At 46.1% G+C, this 22,757-nt stretch overlaps 10 non-coding genes across 10 annotated transcripts; all 10 read left to right on the forward strand.

Moving 5' to 3' along the window:
- The first annotated feature begins 298 nt into the window (after positions 1 to 298).
- On the forward strand, positions 299 to 489 carry LOC130301158 (U2 spliceosomal RNA). Its single transcript, XR_008851842.1, has one exon. It is a non-coding gene; the product is annotated as a U2 spliceosomal RNA (small nuclear RNA).
- A 2,082-nt stretch (positions 490 to 2,571) lies between these two features.
- Positions 2,572 to 2,762, forward strand: LOC130301159 (U2 spliceosomal RNA). The gene has a single exon (XR_008851843.1). It is a non-coding gene; the product is annotated as a U2 spliceosomal RNA (small nuclear RNA).
- Positions 2,763 to 4,843: 2,081 nt separating this feature from the next.
- LOC130301160 (U2 spliceosomal RNA) lies at positions 4,844 to 5,034 on the forward strand. Its single transcript, XR_008851844.1, has one exon. It is a non-coding gene; the product is annotated as a U2 spliceosomal RNA (small nuclear RNA).
- Positions 5,035 to 7,120: 2,086 nt separating this feature from the next.
- LOC130301161 (U2 spliceosomal RNA) lies at positions 7,121 to 7,311 on the forward strand. The gene has a single exon (XR_008851845.1). It is a non-coding gene; the product is annotated as a U2 spliceosomal RNA (small nuclear RNA).
- A 2,083-nt stretch (positions 7,312 to 9,394) lies between these two features.
- LOC130301162 (U2 spliceosomal RNA) lies at positions 9,395 to 9,585 on the forward strand. The gene has a single exon (XR_008851846.1). It is a non-coding gene; the product is annotated as a U2 spliceosomal RNA (small nuclear RNA).
- A 2,089-nt stretch (positions 9,586 to 11,674) lies between these two features.
- On the forward strand, positions 11,675 to 11,865 carry LOC130301163 (U2 spliceosomal RNA). Its single transcript, XR_008851847.1, has one exon. It is a non-coding gene; the product is annotated as a U2 spliceosomal RNA (small nuclear RNA).
- Positions 11,866 to 13,947: 2,082 nt separating this feature from the next.
- Positions 13,948 to 14,138, forward strand: LOC130301164 (U2 spliceosomal RNA). Its single transcript, XR_008851848.1, has one exon. It is a non-coding gene; the product is annotated as a U2 spliceosomal RNA (small nuclear RNA).
- A 2,091-nt stretch (positions 14,139 to 16,229) lies between these two features.
- Positions 16,230 to 16,420, forward strand: LOC130301165 (U2 spliceosomal RNA). Its single transcript, XR_008851849.1, has one exon. It is a non-coding gene; the product is annotated as a U2 spliceosomal RNA (small nuclear RNA).
- A 2,084-nt stretch (positions 16,421 to 18,504) lies between these two features.
- Positions 18,505 to 18,695, forward strand: LOC130301166 (U2 spliceosomal RNA). Its single transcript, XR_008851850.1, has one exon. It is a non-coding gene; the product is annotated as a U2 spliceosomal RNA (small nuclear RNA).
- Positions 18,696 to 20,784: 2,089 nt separating this feature from the next.
- Positions 20,785 to 20,975, forward strand: LOC130301169 (U2 spliceosomal RNA). The gene has a single exon (XR_008851852.1). It is a non-coding gene; the product is annotated as a U2 spliceosomal RNA (small nuclear RNA).
- Positions 20,976 to 22,757: the final 1,782 nt, after the last annotated feature.

Here is a 22,757-nt window from a genome sequence, read left to right on the forward strand (position 1 = left end):
TGTGTGTGTTTCCTATGCAGATCCTAAGCCCAGTGTCACATGCAAGTAGGAGGAGTAAGAAGGGTTCCTGGCAAATCCGGGTTATGGATTGCATTTAAAAAGGCCCCGTGGGAGTGCAATGGGCCCCTGTCTTGCTGCTTAGCAATAATGGTATGGGTTTAGGTTCTGCTGTGTGTACTGGTGGTTGACTGCCCCCCAGCCCAGAGTGTGCATGGAAAATTGTCTGGCAGCCTCCCTGACAGCAAGCAGTGATAGTGCCCATGAAGGGGACCTTGTTGGGCCCGCCCCTTTCACGGTTATCGCTTCTCGGCCTTTTGGCTAAGATCAAGTGTAGTATCTGTTCTTATCAGTTTAATATCTGATACGTCCCCTATCTGGGGACCATATATTAAATGGATTTTTGAGAACGGGGGCCGATTTCGAAGCTTGCTTCCGTCGCCCTATGCATTGACCCGATATGGCAGTATCTTCGGGTACAGTGCACCACCCCCTTACAGGGTTAAAAAGAAAGATTCCTTTTTTCATTGCTACCTGCTTGCTGGCTAGCCAGCTAGCCAGCCCTGTGGGCCTTGCTGCTGCTGCTGCTGCAGCCAAAAAACAAAAGGTGGTGCTGCTGCTGCTTCTGCTTCTGCTTGTGTCTGGCCGCTGTTGGAGCGTCCAGGCACAGGACTTCTGCTGCTGCTGACTAAATGGCCTCCTTAATTGGATCATTTGAGTAGCCAGCACACCTGTGCAGGTAGGGCATGACATGATAGGCAGCTGCCTTGATAGCGGGTGGGTGCTGAATGTTCCTAATTGACAAAATAAGATTAATGCTTATGAAGAAATATAAAATCTCATCCCTTCCCCAATATCGCGCCACACCCCTACCCCTTAATTCCCTGGTTGAACTTGATGGACATATGTCTTTTTTCGACCGTACTAACTATGTAACTATGTAACATAACATGGGGGGGGGGGGTCTCCTGGCTGTTCACACAGGTGTGTCATTGCTGTACATTGACCATGCATTGCTTCTGTGGTATTGCAAAGGCAAAGACAAATGCTTCCAGCCATCCATTGCACTAATGGATTGGTCATCAGCTGGCTGTCTATGTCCCGCATCAATATAGACCAAAGTACAGAGGGTTAGGCTATGCTATTGTGCACCTACCTGATGCATCAGAAGGTGCGAGGCCCTTGCTAAATTCTGTGCACAGACTTTGAGATCTATGCTTTAGACTGTATCTAAACCTGCTCCAACATGGACTGACATTCTGGCCTACTTTCAGCCGATGCGACTTGTCTGTCGCTGAACAGTCGCTTTTTATGTATTCAGCACCTATGTATAATGTTGTAAAAATGCTCTAGAAGCTAAAGTCGCAGAAATGTCACACATATTTGGCCTGCAACTTTCTGTGCGACAAATTCAGACAGGAAAAATCAGTATAAATCCTTAGAAAATTATCCCCCAGTGTCTCCATCTGCTGGCGGTATTGAATAAGCATTGCTGCACTGATGGGGTATGCATTAGACGAAAAAAAAGAAGAAAAAGAAGAATAATACGCCCAGAAAAGAGGCGAAAAGGAGAAAAACGTAAAAAAACGTGAAAAAAAAGTAAGAGGAAGAGAAGGGAAAAAAAGGTGGAAATGGGTTTAAAAGTGATTTCGGCGGAGAAATATATATATATATATATATATATATATATATATATATATACGCGCACACACACACATATATATAAACGTATTCTCCGTTGAGATATTGCAGCCGCTGCTGTGTCCAGGCCCAGGAGCCTTAGCACTGTGCTGTGATGTCACTCAATACCACTGACATCACTAGGTGTAAACAACATCTCTCCTTTGCTGTATATGTGACTATGGAGCTGTTTGGTGATGTCGTCTATTATGGCCTTCATAGAAGCAACAGGAGATTGTTGCATCCATCTAGAACCCTCAGAACTACAGTGCTATGATGTCACTCACTTCCACAGGCCTTGCAGAGTGTAAACAACAACAACCCAGCTTTGTTGTGTATGTAACCATAGGGATTTGTGATGTCACCTAGAACCTTCACAGCAGCGACAGCTTTATGAGGAGCATCAGCACTGCTCTGCCTGAGCAGAACCATCACCGCCATAGGTTGTCAAATAACCCGGGTTTAACCCACACAGGTAAGTCCAATGGGGTGCAGGCATGTCCTCTATGCTTACAGCTTCCCGTGGGTGTTGGTTTGATACCGTTTGGGGACAGCCAAGGAGGCATCTGCAGGCAACAAAGGTAGGTGTGTGCTTGTGTGTGTGTTTCCTATGCAGATCCTAAGCCCAGTGTCACATGCAAGTAGGAGGAGTAAGAAGGGTTCCTGGCAAATCCGGGTTATGGATTGCATTTAAAAAGGCCCCGTGGGAGTGCAATGGGCCCCTGTCTTGCTGCTTAGCAATAATGGTATGGGTTTAGGTTCTGCTGTGTGTACTGGTGGTTGACTGCCCCCCAGCCCAGAGTGTGCATGGAAAATTGTCTGGCAGCCTCCCTGACAGCAAGCAGTGATAGTGCCCATGAAGGGGACCTTGTTGGGCCCGCCCCTTTCACGGTTATCGCTTCTCGGCCTTTTGGCTAAGATCAAGTGTAGTATCTGTTCTTATCAGTTTAATATCTGATACGTCCCCTATCTGGGGACCATATATTAAATGGATTTTTGAGAACGGGGGCCGATTTCGAAGCTTGCTTCCGTCGCCCTATGCATTGACCCGATATGGCAGTATCTTCGGGTACAGTGCACCACCCCCTTACAGGGTTAAAAAGAAAGATTCCTACTTTCATTGCTACCTGCTTGCTGGCTAGCCAGCTAGCCAGCCCTGTGGGCCTTGCTGCTGCTGCTGCTGCAGCCAAAAAACAAAAGGTGGTGCTGCTGCTGCTTCTGCTTCTGCTTGTGTCTGGCCGCTGTTGGAGCGTCCAGGCACAGGACTTCTGCTGCTGCTGACTAAATGGCCTCCTTAATTGGATCATTTGAGTAGCCAGCACACCTGTGCAGGTAGGGCATGACATGATAGGCAGCTGCCTTGATAGCGGGTGGGTGCTGAATGTTCCTAATTGACAAAATAAGATTAATGCTTATGAAGAAATATAAAATCTCATCCCTTCCCCAATATCGCGCCACACCCCTACCCCTTATTTCCCTGGTTGAACTTGATGGACATATGTCTTTTTTCGACCGTACTAACTATGTAACTATGTAACATAACATGGGGGGGGTCTCCTGGCTGTTCACACAGGTGTGTCATTGCTGTACATTGACCATGCATTGCTTCTGTGGTATTGCAAAGGCAAAGACAAATGCTTCCAGCCATCCATTGCACTAATGGATTGGTCATCAGCTGGCTGTCTATGTCCCGCATCAATATAGACCAAAGTACAGAGGGTTAGGCTATGCTATTGTGCACCTACCTGATGCATCAGAAGGTGCGAGGCCCTTGCTAAATTCTGTGCACAGACTTTGAGATCTATGCTTTAGACTGTATCTAAACCTGCTCCAACATGGACTGACATTCTGGCCTACTTTCAGCCGATGCGACTTGTCTGTCGCTGAACAGTCGCTTTTTATGTATTCAGCACCTATGTATAATGTTGTAAAAATGCTCTAGAAGCTAAAGTCGCAGAAATGTCACACATATTTGGCCTGCAACTTTCTGTGCGACAAATTCAGACAGGAAAAATCAGTATAAATCCTTAGAAAATTATCCCCCAGTGTCTCCATCTGCTGGCGGTATTGAATAAGCATTGCTGCACTGATGGGGTATGCATTAGACGAAAAAAAAGAAGAAAAAGAAGAATAATACGCCCAGAAAAGAGGCGAAAAGGAGAAAAACGTAAAAAAACGTGAAAAAAAAGTAAGAGGAAGAGAAGGGAAAAAAAGGTGGAAATGGGTTTAAAAGTGATTTCGGCGGAGAATATATATATATATATATATATATATATATATATATATATATATACGCGCACACACACACATATATATAAACGTATTCTCCGTTGAGATATTGCAGCCGCTGCTGTGTCCAGGCCCAGGAGCCTTAGCACTGTGCTGTGATGTCACTCAATACCACTGACATCACTAGGTGTAAACAACATCTCTCCTTTGCTGTGTATGTGACTATGGAGCTGTTTGGTGATGTCGTCTATTATGGCCTTCATAGAAGCAACAGGAGATTGTTGCATCCATCTAGAACCCTCAGAACTACAGTGCTATGATGTCACTCACTTCCACAGGCCTTGCAGAGTGTAAACAACAACAACCCAGCTTTGTTGTGTATGTAACCATAGGGATTTGTGATGTCACCTAGAACCTTCACAGCAGCGACAGCTTTATGAGGAGCATCAGCACTGCTCTGCCTGAGCAGAACCATCACCGCCATAGGTTGTCAAATAACCCGGGTTTAACCCACACAGGTAAGTCCAATGGGGTGCAGGCATGTCCTCTATGCTTACAGCTTCCCGTGGGTGTTGGTTTGATACCGTTTGGGGACAGCCAAGGAGGCATCTGCAGGCAACAAAGGTAGGTGTGTGCTTGTGTGTATGTTTCCTATGCAGATCCTAAGCCCAGTGTCACATGCAAGTAGGAGGAGTAAGAAGGGTTCCTGGCAAATCCGGGTTATGGATTGCATTTAAAAAGGCCCCGTGGGAGTGCAATGGGCCCCTGTCTTGCTGCTTAGCAATAATGGTATGGGTTTAGGTTCTGCTGTGTGTACTGGTGGTTGACTGCCCCCCAGCCCAGAGTGTGCATGGAAAATTGTCTGGCAGCCTCCCTGACAGCAAGCAGTGATAGTGCCCATGAAGGGGACCTTGTTGGGCCTGCCCCTTTCACGGTTATCGCTTCTCGGCCTTTTGGCTAAGATCAAGTGTAGTATCTGTTCTTATCAGTTTAATATCTGATACGTCCCCTATCTGGGGACCATATATTAAATGGATTTTTGAGAACGGGGGCCGATTTCGAAGCTTGCTTCCGTCGCCCTATGCATTGACCCGATATGGCAGTATCTTCGGGTACAGTGCACCACCCCCTTACAGGGTTAAAAAGAAAGATTCCTACTTTCATTGCTACCTGCTTGCTGGCTAGCCAGCTAGCCAGCCCTGTGGGCCTTGCTGCTGCTGCTGCTGCAGCCAAAAAACAAAAGGTGGTGCTGCTGCTGCTTCTGCTTCTGCTTGTGTCTGGCCGCTGTTGGAGCGTCCAGGCACAGGACTTCTGCTGCTGCTGACTAAATGGCCTCCTTAATTGGATCATTTGAGTAGCCAGCACACCTGTGCAGGTAGGGCATGACATGATAGGCAGCTGCCTTGATAGCGGGTGGGTGCTGAATGTTCCTAATTGACAAAATAAGATTAATGCTTATGAAGAAATATAAAATCTCATCCCTTCCCCAATATCGCGCCACACCCCTACCCCTTAATTCCCTGGTTGAACTTGATGGACATATGTCTTTTTTCGACCGTACTAACTATGTAACTATGTAACATAACATGGGGGGGGGGGGTCTCCTGGCTGTTCACACAGGTGTGTCATTGCTGTACATTGACCATGCATTGCTTCTGTGGTATTGCAAAGGCAAAGACAAATGCTTCCAGCCATCCATTGCACTAATGGATTGGTCATCAGCTGGCTGTCTATGTCCCGCATCAATATAGACCAAAGTACAGAGGGTTAGGCTATGCTATTGTGCACCTACCTGATGCATCAGAAGGTGCGAGGCCCTTGCTAAATTCTGTGCACAGACTTTGAGATCTATGCTTTAGACTGTATCTAAACCTGCTCCAACATGGACTGACATTCTGGCCTACTTTCAGCCGATGCGACTTGTCTGTCGCTGAACAGTCGCTTTTTATGTATTCAGCACCTATGTATAATGTTGTAAAAATGCTCTAGAAGCTAAAGTCGCAGAAATGTCACACATATTTGGCCTGCAACTTTCTGTGCGACAAATTCAGACAGGAAAAATCAGTATAAATCCTTAGAAAATTATCCCCCAGTGTCTCCATCTGCTGGCGGTATTGAATAAGCATTGCTGCACTGATGGGGTATGCATTAGACGAAAAAAAAGAAGAAAAAGAAGAATAATACGCCCAGAAAAGAGGCGAAAAGGAGAAAAACGTAAAAAAACGTGAAAAAAAAGTAAGAGGAAGAGAAGGGAAAAAAAGGTGGAAATGGGTTTAAAAGTGATTTCGGCGGAGAAATATATATATATATATATATATATATATATATATATATATATATACGCGCACACACACACATATATATAAACGTATTCTCCGTTGAGATATTGCAGCCGCTGCTGTGTCCAGGCCCAGGAGCCTTAGCACTGTGCTGTGATGTCACTCAATACCACTGACATCACTAGGTGTAAACAACATCTCTCCTTTGCTGTGTATGTGACTATGGAGCTGTTTGGTGATGTCGTCTATTATGGCCTTCATAGAAGCAACAGGAGATTGTTGCATCCATCTAGAACCCTCAGAACTACAGTGCTATGATGTCACTCACTTCCACAGGCCTTGCAGAGTGTAAACAACAACAACCCAGCTTTGTTGTGTATGTAACCATAGGGATTTGTGATGTCACCTAGAACCTTCACAGCAGCGACAGCTTTATGAGGAGCATCAGCACTGCTCTGCCTGAGCAGAACCATCACCGCCATAGGTTGTCAAATAACCCGGGTTTAACCCACACAGGTAAGTCCAATGGGGTGCAGGCATGTCCTCTATGCTTACAGCTTCCCGTGGGTGTTGGTTTGATACCGTTTGGGGACAGCCAAGGAGGCATCTGCAGGCAACAAAGGTAGGTGTGTGCTTGTGTGTGTGTTTCCTATGCAGATCCTAAGCCCAGTGTCACATGCAAGTAGGAGGAGTAAGAAGGGTTCCTGGCAAATCCGGGTTATGGATTGCATTTAAAAAGGCCCCGTGGGAGTGCAATGGGCCCCTGTCTTGCTGCTTAGCAATAATGGTATGGGTTTAGGTTCTGCTGTGTGTACTGGTGGTTGACTGCCCCCCAGCCCAGAGTGTGCATGGAAAATTGTCTGGCAGCCTCCCTGACAGCAAGCAGTGATAGTGCCCATGAAGGGGACCTTGTTGGGCCCGCCCCTTTCACGGTTATCGCTTCTCGGCCTTTTGGCTAAGATCAAGTGTAGTATCTGTTCTTATCAGTTTAATATCTGATACGTCCCCTATCTGGGGACCATATATTAAATGGATTTTTGAGAACGGGGGCCGATTTCGAAGCTTGCTTCCGTCGCCCTATGCATTGACCCGATATGGCAGTATCTTCGGGTACAGTGCACCACCCCCTTACAGGGTTAAAAAGAAAGATTCCTACTTTCATTGCTACCTGCTTGCTGGCTAGCCAGCTAGCCAGCCCTGTGGGCCTTGCTGCTGCTGCTGCTGCAGCCAAAAAACAAAAGGTGGTGCTGCTGCTGCTTCTGCTTCTGCTTGTGTCTGGCCGCTGTTGGAGCGTCCAGGCACAGGACTTCTGCTGCTGCTGACTAAATGGCCTCCTTAATTGGATCATTTGAGTAGCCAGCACACCTGTGCAGGTAGGGCATGACATGATAGGCAGCTGCCTTGATAGCGGGTGGGTGCTGAATGTTCCTAATTGACAAAATAAGATTAATGCTTATGAAGAAATATAAAATCTCATCCCTTCCCCAATATCGCGCCACACCCCTACCCCTTAATTCCCTGGTTGAACTTGATGGACATATGTCTTTTTTCGACCGTACTAACTATGTAACTATGTAACATAACATGGGGGGGGGTCTCCTGGCTGTTCACACAGGTGTGTCATTGCTGTACATTGACCATGCATTGCTTCTGTGGTATTGCAAAGGCAAAGACAAATGCTTCCAGCCATCCATTGCACTAATGGATTGGTCATCAGCTGGCTGTCTATGTCCCGCATCAATATAGACCAAAGTACAGAGGGTTAGGCTATGCTATTGTGCACCTACCTGATGCATCAGAAGGTGCGAGGCCCTTGCTAAATTCTGTGCACAGACTTTGAGATCTATGCTTTAGACTGTATCTAAACCTGCTCCAACATGGACTGACATTCTGGCCTACTTTCAGCCGATGCGACTTGTCTGTCGCTGAACAGTCGCTTTTTATGTATTCAGCACCTATGTATAATGTTGTAAAAATGCTCTAGAAGCTAAAGTCGCAGAAATGTCACACATATTTGGCCTGCAACTTTCTGTGCGACAAATTCAGACAGGAAAAATCAGTATAAATCCTTAGAAAATTATCCCCCAGTGTCTCCATCTGCTGGCGGTATTGAATAAGCATTGCTGCACTGATGGGGTATGCATTAGATGAAAAAAAAGAAGAAAAAGAAGAATAATACGCCCAGAAAAGAGGCGAAAAGGAGAAAAACGTAAAAAAACGTGAAAAAAAAGTAAGAGGAAGAGAAGGGAAAAAAAGGTGGAAATGGGTTTAAAAGTGATTTCGGCGGAGAAATATATATATATATATATATATATATATATATATATATATATATACGCGCACACACACACATATATATAAACGTATTCTCCGTTGAGATATTGCAGCCGCTGCTGTGTCCAGGCCCAGGAGCCTTAGCACTGTGCTGTGATGTCACTCAATACCACTGACATCACTAGGTGTAAACAACATCTCTCCTTTGCTGTGTATGTGACTATGGAGCTGTTTGGTGATGTCGTCTATTATGGCCTTCATAGAAGCAACAGGAGATTGTTGCATCCATCTAGAACCCTCAGAACTACAGTGCTATGATGTCACTCACTTCCACAGGCCTTGCAGAGTGTAAACAACAACAACCCAGCTTTGTTGTGTATGTAACCATAGGGATTTGTGATGTCACCTAGAACCTTCACAGCAGCGACAGCTTTATGAGGAGCATCAGCACTGCTCTGCCTGAGCAGAACCATCACCGCCATAGGTTGTCAAATAACCCGGGTTTAACCCACACAGGTAAGTCCAATGGGGTGCAGGCATGTCCTCTATGCTTACAGCTTCCCGTGGGTGTTGGTTTGATACCGTTTGGGGACAGCCAAGGAGGCATCTGCAGGCAACAAAGGTAGGTGTGTGCTTGTGTGTGTGTTTCCTATGCAGATCCTAAGCCCAGTGTCACATGCAAGTAGGAGGAGTAAGAAGGGTTCCTGGCAAATCCGGGTTATGGATTGCATTTAAAAAGGCCCCGTGGGAGTGCAATGGGCCCCTGTCTTGCTGCTTAGCAATAATGGTATGGGTTTAGGTTCTGCTGTGTGTACTGGTGGTTGACTGCCCCCCAGCCCAGAGTGTGCATGGAAAATTGTCTGGCAGCCTCCCTGACAGCAAGCAGTGATAGTGCCCATGAAGGGGACCTTGTTGGGCCCGCCCCTTTCACGGTTATCGCTTCTCGGCCTTTTGGCTAAGATCAAGTGTAGTATCTGTTCTTATCAGTTTAATATCTGATACGTCCCCTATCTGGGGACCATATATTAAATGGATTTTTGAGAACGGGGGCCGATTTCGAAGCTTGCTTCCGTCGCCCTATGCATTGACCCGATATGGCAGTATCTTCGGGTACAGTGCACCACCCCCTTACAGGGTTAAAAAGAAAGATTCCTACTTTCATTGCTACCTGCTTGCTGGCTAGCCAGCTAGCCAGCCCTGTGGGCCTTGCTGCTGCTGCTGCTGCAGCCAAAAAACAAAAGGTGGTGCTGCTGCTGCTTCTGCTTCTGCTTGTGTCTGGCCGCTGTTGGAGCGTCCAGGCACAGGACTTCTGCTGCTGCTGACTAAATGGCCTCCTTAATTGGATCATTTGAGTAGCCAGCACACCTGTGCAGGTAGGGCATGACATGATAGGCAGCTGCCTTGATAGCGGGTGGGTGCTGAATGTTCCTAATTGACAAAATAAGATTAATGCTTATGAAGAAATATAAAATCTCATCCCTTCCCCAATATCGCGCCACACCCCTACCCCTTAATTCCCTGGTTGAACTTGATGGACATATGTCTTTTTTCGACCGTACTAACTATGTAACTATGTAACATAACATGGGGGGGGGGGGGGGGGGGGGGGGTCTCCTGGCTGTTCACACAGGTGTGTCATTGCTGTACATTGACCATGCATTGCTTCTGTGGTATTGCAAAGGCAAAGACAAATGCTTCCAGCCATCCATTGCACTAATGGATTGGTCATCAGCTGGCTGTCTATGTCCCGCATCAATATAGACCAAAGTACAGAGGGTTAGGCTATGCTATTGTGCACCTACCTGATGCATCAGAAGGTGCGAGGCCCTTGCTAAATTCTGTGCACAGACTTTGAGATCTATGCTTTAGACTGTATCTAAACCTGCTCCAACATGGACTGACATTCTGGCCTACTTTCAGCCGATGCGACTTGTCTGTCGCTGAACAGTCGCTTTTTATGTATTCAGCACCTATGTATAATGTTGTAAAAATGCTCTAGAAGCTAAAGTCGCAGAAATGTCACACATATTTGGCCTGCAACTTTCTGTGCGACAAATTCAGACAGGAAAAATCAGTATAAATCCTTAGAAAATTATCCCCCAGTGTCTCCATCTGCTGGCGGTATTGAATAAGCATTGCTGCACTGATGGGGTATGCATTAGACGAAAAAAAAGAAGAATAATACGCCCAGAAAAGAGGCGAAAAGGAGAAAAACGTAAAAAAACGTGAAAAAAAAGTAAGAGGAAGAGAAGGGAAAAAAAGGTGGAAATGGGTTTAAAAGTGATTTCGGCGGAGAAATATATATATATATATATATATATATATATATATATATATATATACGCGCACACACACACATATATATAAACGTATTCTCCGTTGAGATATTGCAGCCGCTGCTGTGTCCAGGCCCAGGAGCCTTAGCACTGTGCTGTGATGTCACTCAATACCACTGACATCACTAGGTGTAAACAACATCTCTCCTTTGCTGTGTATGTGACTATGGAGCTGTTTGGTGATGTCGTCTATTATGGCCTTCATAGAAGCAACAGGAGATTGTTGCATCCATCTAGAACCCTCAGAACTACAGTGCTATGATGTCACTCACTTCCACAGGCCTTGCAGAGTGTAAACAACAACAACCCAGCTTTGTTGTGTATGTAACCATAGGGATTTGTGATGTCACCTAGAACCTTCACAGCAGCGACAGCTTTATGAGGAGCATCAGCACTGCTCTGCCTGAGCAGAACCATCACCGCCATAGGTTGTCAAATAACCCGGGTTTAACCCACACAGGTAAGTCCAATGGGGTGCAGGCATGTCCTCTATGCTTACAGCTTCCCGTGGGTGTTGGTTTGATACCGTTTGGGGACAGCCAAGGAGGCATCTGCAGGCAACAAAGGTAGGTGTGTGCTTGTGTGTGTGTTTCCTATGCAGATCCTAAGCCCAGTGTCACATGCAAGTAGGAGGAGTAAGAAGGGTTCCTGGCAAATCCGGGTTATGGATTGCATTTAAAAAGGCCCCGTGGGAGTGCAATGGGCCCCTGTCTTGCTGCTTAGCAATAATGGTATGGGTTTAGGTTCTGCTGTGTGTACTGGTGGTTGACTGCCCCCCAGCCCAGAGTGTGCATGGAAAATTGTCTGGCAGCCTCCCTGACAGCAAGCAGTGATAGTGCCCATGAAGGGGACCTTGTTGGGCCCGCCCCTTTCACGGTTATCGCTTCTCGGCCTTTTGGCTAAGATCAAGTGTAGTATCTGTTCTTATCAGTTTAATATCTGATACGTCCCCTATCTGGGGACCATATATTAAATGGATTTTTGAGAACGGGGGCCGATTTCGAAGCTTGCTTCCGTCGCCCTATGCATTGACCCGATATGGCAGTATCTTCGGGTACAGTGCACCACCCCCTTACAGGGTTAAAAAGAAAGATTCCTACTTTCATTGCTACCTGCTTGCTGGCTAGCCAGCTAGCCAGCCCTGTGGGCCTTGCTGCTGCTGCTGCTGCAGCCAAAAAACAAAAGGTGGTGCTGCTGCTGCTTCTGCTTGTGTCTGGCCGCTGTTGGAGCGTCCAGGCACAGGACTTCTGCTGCTGCTGACTAAATGGCCTCCTTAATTGGATCATTTGAGTAGCCAGCACACCTGTGCAGGTAGGGCATGACATGATAGGCAGCTGCCTTGATAGCGGGTGGGTGCTGAATGTTCCTAATTGACAAAATAAGATTAATGCTTATGAAGAAATATAAAATCTCATCCCTTCCCCAATATCGCGCCACACCCCTACCCCTTAATTCCCTGGTTGAACTTGATGGACATATGTCTTTTTTCGACCGTACTAACTATGTAACTATGTAACATAACATGGGGGGGGGGGGGTCTCCTGGCTGTTCACACAGGTGTGTCATTGCTGTACATTGACCATGCATTGCTTCTGTGGTATTGCAAAGGCAAAGACAAATGCTTCCAGCCATCCATTGCACTAATGGATTGGTCATCAGCTGGCTGTCTATGTCCCGCATCAATATAGACCAAAGTACAGAGGGTTAGGCTATGCTATTGTGCACCTACCTGATGCATCAGAAGGTGCGAGGCCCTTGCTAAATTCTGTGCACAGACTTTGAGATCTATGCTTTAGACTGTATCTAAACCTGCTCCAACATGGACTGACATTCTGGCCTACTTTCAGCCGATGCGACTTGTCTGTCGCTGAACAGTCGCTTTTTATGTATTCAGCACCTATGTATAATGTTGTAAAAATGCTCTAGAAGCTAAAGTCGCAGAAATGTCACACATATTTGGCCTGCAACTTTCTGTGCGACAAATTCAGACAGGAAAAATCAGTATAAATCCTTAGAAAATTATCCCCCAGTGTCTCCATCTGCTGGCGGTATTGAATAAGCATTGCTGCACTGATGGGGTATGCATTAGACGAAAAAAAAGAAGAAAAAGAAGAATAATACGCCCAGAAAAGAGGCGAAAAGGAGAAAAACGTAAAAAAACGTGAAAAAAAAGTAAGAGGAAGAGAAGGGAAAAAAAAGGTGGAAATGGGTTTAAAAGTGATTTCGGCGGAGAATATATATATATATATATATATATATATATATATATATATATATACGCGCACACACACACATATATATAAACGTATTCTCCGTTGAGATATTGCAGCCGCTGCTGTGTCCAGGCCCAGGAGCCTTAGCACTGTGCTGTGATGTCACTCAATACCACTGACATCACTAGGTGTAAACAACATCTCTCCTTTGCTGTGTATGTGACTATGGAGCTGTTTGGTGATGTCGTCTATTATGGCCTTCATAGAAGCAACAGGAGATTGTTGCATCCATCTAGAACCCTCAGAACTACAGTGCTATGATGTCACTCACTTCCACAGGCCTTGCAGAGTGTAAACAACAACAACCCAGCTTTGTTGTGTATGTAACCATAGGGATTTGTGATGTCACCTAGAACCTTCACAGCAGCGACAGCTTTATGAGGAGCATCAGCACTGCTCTGCCTGAGCAGAACCATCACCGCCATAGGTTGTCAAATAACCCGGGTTTAACCCACACAGGTAAGTCCAATGGGGTGCAGGCATGTCCTCTATGCTTACAGCTTCCCGTGGGTGTTGGTTTGATACCGTTTGGGGACAGCCAAGGAGGCATCTGCAGGCAACAAAGGTAGGTGTGTGCTTGTGTGTGTGTTTCCTATGCAGATCCTAAGCCCAGTGTCACATGCAAGTAGGAGGAGTAAGAAGGGTTCCTGGCAAATCCGGGTTATGGATTGCATTTAAAAAGGCCCCGTGGGAGTGCAATGGGCCCCTGTCTTGCTGCTTAGCAATAATGGTATGGGTTTAGGTTCTGCTGTGTGTACTGGTGGTTGACTGCCCCCCAGCCCAGAGTGTGCATGGAAAATTGTCTGGCAGCCTCCCTGACAGCAAGCAGTGATAGTGCCCATGAAGGGGACCTTGTTGGGGCCCGCCCCTTTCACGGTTATCGCTTCTCGGCCTTTTGGCTAAGATCAAGTGTAGTATCTGTTCTTATCAGTTTAATATCTGATACGTCCCCTATCTGGGGACCATATATTAAATGGATTTTTGAGAACGGGGGCCGATTTCGAAGCTTGCTTCCGTCGCCCTATGCATTGACCCGATATGGCAGTATCTTCGGGTACAGTGCACCACCCCCTTACAGGGTTAAAAAGAAAGATTCCTACTTTCATTGCTACCTGCTTGCTGGCTAGCCAGCTAGCCAGCCCTGTGGGCCTTGCTGCTGCTGCTGCTGCAGCCAAAAAACAAAAGGTGGTGCTGCTGCTGCTGCTTCTGCTTCTGCTTGTGTCTGGCCGCTGTTGGAGCGTCCAGGCACAGGACTTCTGCTGCTGCTCGACTAAATGGCCTCCTTAATTGGATCATTTGAGTAGCCAGCACACCTGTGCAGGTAGGGCATGACATGATAGGCAGCTGCCTTGATAGCGGGTGGGTGCTGAATGTTCCTAATTGACAAAATAAGATTAATGCTTATGAAGAAATATAAAATCTCATCCCTTCCCCAATATCGCGCCACACCCCTACCCCTTAATTCCCTGGTGAACTTGATGGACATATGTCTTTTTTCGACCGTACTAACTATGTAACTATGTAACATAACATGGGGGGGGGGGGGTGGCTCTCCTGGCTGTTCACACAGGTGTGTCCATTGCTGTACATTGACCATGCATTGCTTCTGTGGTATTGCAAGGCAAAGACAAATGCTTCCAGCCATCCATTGCACTAATGGATTGGTCATCAGCTGGCTGTCTATGTCCCGCATCAATATAGACCAAAGTACAGAGGGTTAGGCTATGCTATTGTGCACCTGATGCATCAGAAGGTGCGAGGCCCTTGCTAAATTCTGTGCACAGACTTTGAGATCTATGCTTTAGACTGTATCTAAACCTGCTCTCCAACATGGACTGACATTCTGGCCTACTTTCAGCCGATGCGACTTGTCTGTCGCTGAACAGTCGCTTTTTATGTATTCAGCACCTATGTATAATGTTGTAAAAATGCTCTAGAAGCTAAAGTCGCAGAAATGTCACACATATTTGGCCTGCAACTTTCTGTGCGACAAATTCAGACAGGAAAAATCAGTATAAATCCTTAGAAAATTATCCCCCAGTGTCTCCATCTGCTGGCGGTATTGAATAAGCATTGCTGCACTGATGGGGTATGCATTAGACGAAAAAAAAGAAGAAAAAGAAGAATAATACGCCCAGAAAAGAGGCGAAAAGGAGAAAAACGTAAAAAAACGTGAAAAAAAAGTAAGAGGAAGAGAAGGGAAAAAAAGGTGGAAATGGGTTTAAAAGTGATTTCGGCGGAGAATATATATATATATATATATATATATATATATATATATATATATACGCGCACACACACACATATATATAAACGTATTCTCCGTTGAGATATTGCAGCCGCTGCTGTGTCCAGGCCCAGGAGCCTTAGCACTGTGCTGTGATGTCACTCAATACCACTGACATCACTAGGTGTAAACAACATCTCTCCTTTGCTGTGTATGTGACTATGGAGCTGTTTGGTGATGTCGTCTATTATGGCCTTCATAGAAGCAACAGGAGATTGTTGCATCCATCTAGAACCCTCAGAACTACAGTGCTATGATGTCACTCACTTCCACAGGCCTTGCAGAGTGTAAACAACAACAACCCAGCTTTGTTGTGTATGTAACCATAGGGATTTGTGATGTCACCTAGAACCTTCACAGCAGCGACAGCTTTATGAGGAGCATCAGCACTGCTCTGCCTGAGCAGAACCATCACCGCCATAGGTTGTCAAATAACCCGGGTTTAACCCACACAGGTAAGTCCAATGGGGTGCAGGCATGTCCTCTATGCTTACAGCTTCCCGTGGGTGTTGGTTTGATACCGTTTGGGGACAGCCAAGGAGGCATCTGCAGGCAACAAAGGTAGGTGTGTGCTTGTGTGTGTGTTTCCTATGCAGATCCTAAGCCCAGTGTCACATGCAAGTAGGAGGAGTAAGAAGGGTTCCTGGCAAATCCGGGTTATGGATTGCATTTAAAAAGGCCCCGTGGGAGTGCAATGGGCCCCTGTCTTGCTGCTTAGCAATAATGGTATGGGTTTAGGTTCTGCTGTGTGTACTGGTGGTTGACTGCCCCCCAGCCCAGAGTGTGCATGGAAAATTGTCTGGCAGCCTCCCTGACAGCAAGCAGTGATAGTGCCCATGAAGGGGACCTTGTTGGGCCCGCCCCTTTCACGGTTATCGCTTCTCGGCCTTTTGGCTAAGATCAAGTGTAGTATCTGTTCTTATCAGTTTAATATCTGATACGTCCCCTATCTGGGGACCATATATTAAATGGATTTTTGAGAACGGGGGCCGATTTCGAAGCTTGCTTCCGTCGCCCTATGCATTGACCCGATATGGCAGTATCTTCGGGTACAGTGCACCACCCCCTTACAGGGTTAAAAAGAAAGATTCCTACTTTCATTGCTACCTGCTTGCTGGCTAGCCAGCTAGCCAGCCCTGTGGGCCTTGCTGCTGCTGCTGCTGCAGCCAAAAAACAAAAGGTGGTGCTGCTGCTGCTTCTGCTTCTGCTTGTGTCTGGCCGCTGTTGGAGCGTCCAGGCACAGGACTTCTGCTGCTGCTGACTAAATGGCCTCCTTAATTGGATCATTTGAGTAGCCAGCACACCTGTGCAGGTAGGGCATGACATGATAGGCAGCTGCCTTGATAGCGGGTGGGTGCTGAATGTTCCTAATTGACAAAATAAGATTAATGCTTATGAAGAAATATAAAATCTCATCCCTTCCCCAATATCGCGCCACACCCCTACCCCTTAATTCCCTGGTTGAACTTGATGGACATATGTCTTTTTTCGACCGTACTAACTATGTAACTATGTAACATAACATGGGGGGGGGGGGGTCTCCTGGCTGTTCACACAGGTGTGTCATTGCTGTACATTGACCATGCATTGCTTCTGTGGTATTGCAAAGGCAAAGACAAATGCTTCCAGCCATCCATTGCACTAATGGATTGGTCATCAGCTGGCTGTCTATGTCCCGCATCAATATAGACCAAAGTACAGAGGGTTAGGCTATGCTATTGTGCACCTACCTGATGCATCAGAAGGTGCGAGGCCCTTGCTAAATTCTGTGCACAGACTTTGAGATCTATGCTTTAGACTGTATCTAAACCTGCTCCAACATGGACTGACATTCTGGCCTACTTTCAGCCGATGCGACTTGTCTGTCGCTGAACAGTCGCTTTTTATGTATTCAGCACCTATGTATAATGTTGTAAAAATGCTCTAGAAGCTAAAGTCGCAGAAATGTCACACATATTTGGCCTGCAACTTTCTGTGCGACAAATTCAGACAGGAAAAATCAGTATAAATCCTTAGAAAATTATCCCCCAGTGTCTCCATCTGCTGGCGGTATTGAATAAGCATTGCTGCACTGATGGGGTATGCATTAGACGAAAAAAAAGAAGAAAAAGAAGAATAATACGCCCAGAAAAGAGGCGAAAAGGAGAAAAACGTAAAACGTGAAAAAAAAGTAAGAGGAAGAGAAGGGAAAAAAAGGTGGAAATGGGTTTAAAAGTGATTTCGGCGGAGAAATATATATATATATATATATATATATATATATATATATATATATACGCGCACACACACACATATATATAAACGTATTCTCCGTTGAGATATTGCAGCCGCTGCTGTGTCCAGGCCCAGGAGCCTTAGCACTGTGCTGTGATGTCACTCAATACCACTGACATCACTAGGTGTAAACAACATCTCTCCTTTGCTGTGTATGTGACTATGGAGCTGTTTGGTGATGTCGTCTATTATGGCCTTCATAGAAGCAACAGGAGATTGTTGCATCCATCTAGAACCCTCAGAACTACAGTGCTATGATGTCACTCACTTCCACAGGCCTTGCAGAGTGTAAACAACAACAACCCAGCTTTGTTGTGTATGTAACCATAGGGATTTGTGATGTCACCTAGAACCTTCACAGCAGCGACAGCTTTATGAGGAGCATCAGCACTGCTCTGCCTGAGCAGAACCATCACCGCCATAGGTTGTCAAATAACCCGGGTTTAACCCACACAGGTAAGTCCAATGGGGTGCAGGCATGTCCTCTATGCTTACAGCTTCCCGTGGGTGTTGGTTTGATACCGTTTGGGGACAGCCAAGGAGGCATCTGCAGGCAACAAAGGTAGGTGTGTGCTTGTGTGTGTGTTTCCTATGCAGATCCTAAGCCCAGTGTCACATGCAAGTAGGAGGAGTAAGAAGGGTTCCTGGCAAATCCGGGTTATGGATTGCATTTAAAAAGGCCCCGTGGGAGTGCAATGGGCCCCTGTCTTGCTGCTTAGCAATAATGGTATGGGTTTAGGTTCTGCTGTGTGTACTGGTGGTTGACTGCCCCCCAGCCCAGAGTGTGCATGGAAAATTGTCTGGCAGCCTCCCTGACAGCAAGCAGTGATAGTGCCCATGAAGGGGACCTTGTTGGGCCCGCCCCTTTCACGGTTATCGCTTCTCGGCCTTTTGGCTAAGATCAAGTGTAGTATCTGTTCTTATCAGTTTAATATCTGATACGTCCCCTATCTGGGGACCATATATTAAATGGATTTTTGAGAACGGGGGCCGATTTCGAAGCTTGCTTCCGTCGCCCTATGCATTGACCCGATATGGCAGTATCTTCGGGTACAGTGCACCACCCCCTTACAGGGTTAAAAAGAAAGATTCCTACTTTCATTGCTACCTGCTTGCTGGCTAGCCAGCTAGCCAGCCCTGTGGGCCTTGCTGCTGCTGCTGCTGCAGCCAAAAAACAAAAGGTGGTGCTGCTGCTGCTTCTGCTTCTGCTTGTGTCTGGCCGCTGTTGGAGCGTCCAGGCACAGGACTTCTGCTGCTGCTGACTAAATGGCCTCCTTAATTGGATCATTTGAGTAGCCAGCACACCTGTGCAGGTAGGGCATGACATGATAGGCAGCTGCCTTGATAGCGGGTGGGTGCTGAATGTTCCTAATTGACAAAATAAGATTAATGCTTATGAAGAAATATAAAATCTCATCCTTCCCCAATATCGCGCCACACCCCTACCCCTTAATTCCCTGGTTGAACTTGATGGACATATGTCTTTTTTCGACCGTACTAACTATGTAACTATGTAACATAACATGGGGGGGGGGGGGTCTCCTGGCTGTTCACACAGGTGTGTCATTGCTGTACATTGACCATGCATTGCTTCTGTGGTATTGCAAAGGCAAAGACAAATGCTTCCAGCCATCCATTGCACTAATGGATTGGTCATCAGCTGGCTGTCTATGTCCCGCATCAATATAGACCAAAGTACAGAGGGTTAGGCTATGCTATTGTGCACCTACCTGATGCATCAGAAGGTGCGAGGCCCTTGCTAAATTCTGTGCACAGACTTGGAGATCTATGCTTTAGACTGTATCTAAACCTGCTCCAACATGGACTGACATTCTGGCCTACTTTCAGCCGATGCGACTTGTCTGTCGCTGAACAGTCGCTTTTTATGTATTCAGCACCTATGTATAATGTTGTAAAAATGCTCTAGAAGCTAAAGTCGCAGAAATGTCACACATATTTGGCCTGCAACTTTCTGTGCGACAAATTCAGACAGGAAAAATCAGTATAAATCCTTAGAAAATTATCCCCCAGTGTCTCCATCTGCTGGCGGTATTGAATAAGCATTGCTGCACTGATGGGGTATGCATTAGACGAAAAAAAAGAAGAAAAAGAAGAATAATACGCCCAGAAAAGAGGCGAAAAGGAGAAAAACGTAAAAAAACGTGAAAAAAAAGTAAGAGGAAGAGAAGGGAAAAAAAGGTGGAAATGGGTTTAAAAGTGATTTCGGCGGAGAATATATATATATATATATATATATATATATATATATATATATATATATACGCGCACACACACACATATATATAAACGTATTCTCCGTTGAGATATTGCAGCCGCTGCTGTGTCCAGGCCCAGGAGCCTTAGCACTGTGCTGTGATGTCACTCAATACCACTGACATCACTAGGTGTAAACAACATCTCTCCTTTGCTGTGTATGTGACTATGGAGCTGTTTGGTGATGTCGTCTATTATGGCCTTCATAGAAGCAACAGGAGATTGTTGCATCCATCTAGAACCCTCAGAACTACAGTGCTATGATGTCACTCACTTCCACAGGCCTTGCAGAGTGTAAACAACAACAACCCAGCTTTGTTGTGTATGTAACCATAGGGATTTGTGATGTCACCTAGAACCTTCACAGCAGCGACAGCTTTATGAGGAGCATCAGCACTGCTCTGCCTGAGCAGAACCATCACCGCCATAGGTTGTCAAATAACCCGGGTTTAACCCACACAGGTAAGTCCAATGGGGTGCAGGCATGTCCTCTATGCTTACAGCTTCCCGTGGGTGTTGGTTTGATACCGTTTGGGGACAGCCAAGGAGGCATCTGCAGGCAACAAAGGTAGGTGTGTGCTTGTGTGTGTGTTTCCTATGCAGATCCTAAGCCCAGTGTCACATGCAAGTAGGAGGAGTAAGAAGGGTTCCTGGCAAATCCGGGTTATGGATTGCATTTAAAAAGGCCCCGTGGGAGTGCAATGGGCCCCTGTCTTGCTGCTTAGCAATAATGGTATGGGTTTAGGTTCTGCTGTGTGTACTGGTGGTTGACTGCCCCCCAGCCCAGAGTGTGCATGGAAAATTGTCTGGCAGCCTCCCTGACAGCAAGCAGTGATAGTGCCCATGAAGGGGACCTTGTTGGGCCCGCCCCTTTCACGGTTATCGCTTCTCGGCCTTTTGGCTAAGATCAAGTGTAGTATCTGTTCTTATCAGTTTAATATCTGATACGTCCCCTATCTGGGGACCATATATTAAATGGATTTTTGAGAACGGGGGCCGATTTCGAAGCTTGCTTCCGTCGCCCTATGCATTGACCCGATATGGCAGTATCTTCGGGTACAGTGCACCACCCCCTTACAGGGTTAAAAAGAAAGATTCCTACTTTCATTGCTACCTGCTTGCTGGCTAGCCAGCTAGCCAGCCCTGTGGGCCTTGCTGCTGCTGCTGCTGCAGCCAAAAAACAAAAGGTGGTGCTGCTGCTGCTTCTGCTTCTTCTTGTGTCTGGCCGCTGTTGGAGCGTCCAGGCACAGGACTTCTGCTGCTGCTGACTAAATGGCCTCCTTAATTGGATCATTTGAGTAGCCAGCACACCTGTGCAGGTAGGGCATGACATGATAGGCAGCTGCCTTGATAGCGGGTGGGTGCTGAATGTTCCTAATTGACAAAATAAGATTAATGCTTATGAAGAAATATAAAATCTCATCCCTTCCCCAATATCGCGCCACACCCCTACCCCTTAATTCCCTGGTTGAACTTGATGGACATATGTCTTTTTTCGACCGTACTAACTATGTAACTATGTAACATAACATGGGGGGGGGGGGGGTCTCCTGGCTGTTCACACAGGTGTGTCATTGCTGTACATTGACCATGCATTGCTTCTGTGGTATTGCAAAGGCAAAGACAAATGCTTCCAGCCATCCATTGCACTAATGGATTGGTCATCAGCTGGCTGTCTATGTCCCGCATCAATATAGACCAAAGTACAGAGGGTTAGGCTATGCTATTGTGCACCTACCTGATGCATCAGAAGGTGCGAGGCCCTTGCTAAATTCTGTGCACAGACTTTGAGATCTATGCTTTAGACTGTATCTAAACCTGCTCCAACATGGACTGACATCCTGGCCTACTTTCAGCCGATGCGACTTGTCTGTCGCTGAACAGTCGCTTTTTATGTATTCAGCACCTATGTATAATGTTGTAAAAATGCTCTAGAAGCTAAAGTCGCAGAAATGTCACACATATTTGGCCTGCAACTTTCTGTGCGACAAATTCAGACAGGAAAAATCAGTATAAATCCTTAGAAAATTATCCCCCAGTGTCTCCATCTGCTGGCGGTATTGAATAAGCATTGCTGCACTGATGGGGTATGCATTAGACGAAAAAAAAGAAGAAAAAGAAGAATAATACGCCCAGAAAAGAGGCGAAAAGGAGAAAAACGTAAAAAAACGTGAAAAAAAAGTAAGAGGAAGAGAAGGGAAAAAAAGGTGGAAATGGGTTTAAAAGTGATTTCGGCGGAGAAATATATATATATATATATATATATATATATATATATATATATATACGCGCACACACACACATATATATAAACGTATTCTCCGTTGAGATATTGCAGCCGCTGCTGTGTCCAGGCCCAGGAGCCTTAGCACTGTGCTGTGATGTCACTCAATACCACTGACATCACTAGGTGTAAACAACATCTCTCCTTTGCTGTGTATGTGACTATGGAGCTGTTTGGTGATGTCGTCTATTATGGCCTTCATAGAAGCAACAGGAGATTGTTGCATCCATCTAGAACCCTCAGAACTACAGTGCTATGATGTCACTCACTTCCACAGGCCTTGCAGAGTGTAAACAACAACAACCCAGCTTTGTTGTGTATGTAACCATAGGGATTTGTGATGTCACCTAGAACCTTCACAGCAGCGACAGCTTTATGAGGAGCATCAGCACTGCTCTGCCTGAGCAGAACCATCACCGCCATAGGTTGTCAAATAACCCGGGTTTAACCCACACAGGTAAGTCCAATGGGGTGCAGGCATGTCCTCTATGCTTACAGCTTCCCGTGGGTGTTGGTTTGATACCGTTTGGGGACAGCCAAGGAGGCATCTGCAGGCAACAAAGGTAGGTG

The sequence above is a fragment of the Hyla sarda genome, unplaced genomic scaffold (genome assembly GCF_029499605.1).
Source record: "Hyla sarda isolate aHylSar1 unplaced genomic scaffold, aHylSar1.hap1 scaffold_1113, whole genome shotgun sequence".
NCBI classification, from domain to species: domain Eukaryota; kingdom Metazoa; phylum Chordata; class Amphibia; order Anura; family Hylidae; genus Hyla; species Hyla sarda.